Below are 3,091 nucleotides of genomic sequence, written 5' to 3' on the forward strand. Positions count from 1 at the left end.
CTGCAGCATTAGCAGAAACTATACATCAGTTTAGAAGGTTTTTTCCTCTAGACAAATCTTTTAAGACAGTTCCCATAGGAAAATTGGTTTCTTTAGTGCGAGAAGTAGAACAGGATACTTTCTTACAAGCTGGCATCTTATTATCTCATTTGCTTGTCTTGTAATTCAGAGTCAGCATCCTCTTCTTGCATATTATTCAGAACAAAAATGCAGGTTAAGCGTGTGAAAATCCAGTAATGGGATTTGAGAAAGCTGACGATGTACCAATAAACCTGTAATGCACAGATGAGACTTGTAATGCAAAAACCAATGCATTTTCAAGGTTTTGAAAAAAAGAAGAAGAAGAAAAACCAATATAGAAGGCAGTGGATGAAACCAGGCACAATGATATGATATATCCAATTGCTTGGTCTTCTGGGTGTTTTGGACTTCAGCTCACAGAATTCTTGACTATTAGTCCAGCTGGCTGGGGCTTCTGGGAGCTGAAGTCCAAACCATTTGGAGGATCAAAGTTTGGGAATCACTGTGCTATGCCAAGGAGATAAAGTAAAAGCCTAGTGTTAAACTGGTGCTAAACTCTATACCACTACAAGCAGCAGAGCATCCCAGATCATATCAAATCCTTTGGGGACCAAAAAACAAACAAACCCTTAGGCATTAAGATGGCTGCCCCAAAAATCACCAACAGGATAAAGCCACTGGACAGAAACAAGACCTCAGCCATGTGCCTCAGAAAACACTGCTTAAGTGCTTCCATTTTAGGGAAAGATATAGAGTTCAGAGCCATCCTTTTCATTAAGCGGTAGAGTTGTCAGGTCTCGGGGCATGGCTGAGCCACCTCAGGAATCAGGTTCTGAGTGTTACTAAAGGGCATAAAAGCTCTGAGTATTTTAATTTGTTAGTAGAATTCAAAGACATAGCTGTATTAGTCTGAAAATCTTGTAGAACCTTCAAGACTAACTGAAAGAAAGAAGCTGGTAGCATGAGCTTTTGTAGAGTTGAGCCTACATCCTCAGTTCTGAGGAAATAAACTCAAGTTTACAAAAGCTCATGCTACCAGCTTCTTTCCTTCAGTTAGTCTCAAAGGTGCTATAAGATTAATTTGTTAATGGTTCCATTTTACTGCCAGCTATACAGAGAGTTGCTTTTGGGATTTGGACCATGTGATGACAAATAATTTGGATGGTTTTGAATTAGAGAAGGAATCATGAAGCACTCCACGTGTTATTGGATGCAGCCCCCGAAACTAATTTGTCACCATTAGTTTTGCTGGCTAGGATTATGGGAGTGGCAGTCCCAACAGCATGTGGAAAGCCAATGATTTTCAACTCATTTTAAATACTGGGCATCTTGATTTGGGTGAGCTGGGATGCTGTTTGCTGCCTTACTTCCTGCAGACAATATTTTGGGTCGGTCCTCGCAGACATCCAGCAATATCCTGCAAAACAGGGGGGAGAATGGTAAAAGCTTTAACAAGGGACATAACCAATTTGGAAGAGGGTGACAAATATCCAGCAACCTTCATTTTCCTCACCACAGCAGCAATCTGGTCTTAAATTATTCTTCAACGACAGGCCTGGGAACCATTGGCCCTCCAAAGATTTGGGGCCCAGATAGCATGGCCAATGCATAAGGAATTATGGGACTCCAAAGTATCTGAAGGAGTAGAGGTTCCCTAGCCCTTTTCCAACAGATCAAACCTCTCTACCAACTCCCAGAAGAAGCCAAACATCCATGTATCCAATGCAGAAAATGATGATTTAAACAGAAGCTCCCATCTAGACTTGATTTGTTTTTTATTTATTTTAAATGAAACTTAAAAGATGCTTTTGAAAAGTGATATTGCATTTAATCTCTTTCCAGGTAGGAACAAATGTTCTTTGGAGTTTTTTTTAAATAAATAAATTTAACAAAAAAAATGTAGTTCCTATCTTTTAGTTAACAGTGCCCTCTGGTGAAAAGAAAAGGGGATAAAAGATTAGCTCAAATAAATTGTGTATGTGTGTGTGTGTGTGTACACACACACACACACATATACACAATTTATTTGAGAATATATATATATATATATATATACACCTTCAAGTTGCCTGTCGACATATGGCAACCCCATAATTTCACAGTTTTCTTAGGCAAGGAATCCTCAGACGTAGTTTTGCCAGTTCCTTCTTTTGAAATATGGCCTGTATACCACACCAGTTAAGGTGGTGTCAAACTACATTATTTATTTGTGGTCTCCCATCCAAGTACTAACTAGGCTAACCCTGCTTAGCTTACAAGATCATACAGTCTGTGCTGATTGTAGCATTGCTGTTGCTGGTAGGGTTGCCTACATCAGACAGGTTTTTGCAGAGAAGCTAGACTAAGGCTGCATATACACTGTTGAATTAATGCAGTTTGACATTGCTTTAATTGCCATGGTACAGTTCTATGGAACTCTGGGATTTGTTGGTTTATGAGCTATGTAGCATTCTCTGCGAGAGAACTCTGGTGGCACAACAAACTACAAATGCCAGAATTCCATAGCATTCAGATATGGCAGTTAAAGCAGTGTCAAACTACATTAATTCTCCAGCCTAAATATGTCAAACAGCTACTGGACTGCAGAAATAGTAGAGGATAACACCAGTGGAGGATCTCTCAGAAACAATGGCTGTGACACTAGTTAGTACTGTCCAAAAGGAGCTATAGTAAACCTCTTTTGGATGTATTTTTTACCACGAAAACCCTACCATAAGGCAATAAAAAATGAAAGAAAAGATTGTGCCAGAAGAGAAGACTTCCAGGTCAGAAAGCACTCACCCAGCTACTGGGAAGGAGCACAGGATAACTACGAGTACCACTATATCTAATAACACAACTGGGCACAAGCCAATAAGACATTCCATTGCTGACATGATCAGAGGCAAAAGGAGATTCTCAGGCTGCACAATGCATATAACAGGAACGTGGAATGTGAGAAACATAAATCAGGAAGTTATCCCCCCCTCCCCCATAGCAGATGGGGTAAAATGTGCAGTTGGGCAAAGAGTTGAAAAGGGTGGACAGCTGGGTGTGTACCTTTCTCCCCATTTTGTTCCCTGAGATTGTT

This window comes from Sceloporus undulatus, chromosome 3, assembly GCF_019175285.1.
Source record: "Sceloporus undulatus isolate JIND9_A2432 ecotype Alabama chromosome 3, SceUnd_v1.1, whole genome shotgun sequence".
Classification (NCBI taxonomy): Eukaryota; Metazoa; Chordata; class Lepidosauria; order Squamata; family Phrynosomatidae; genus Sceloporus; species Sceloporus undulatus.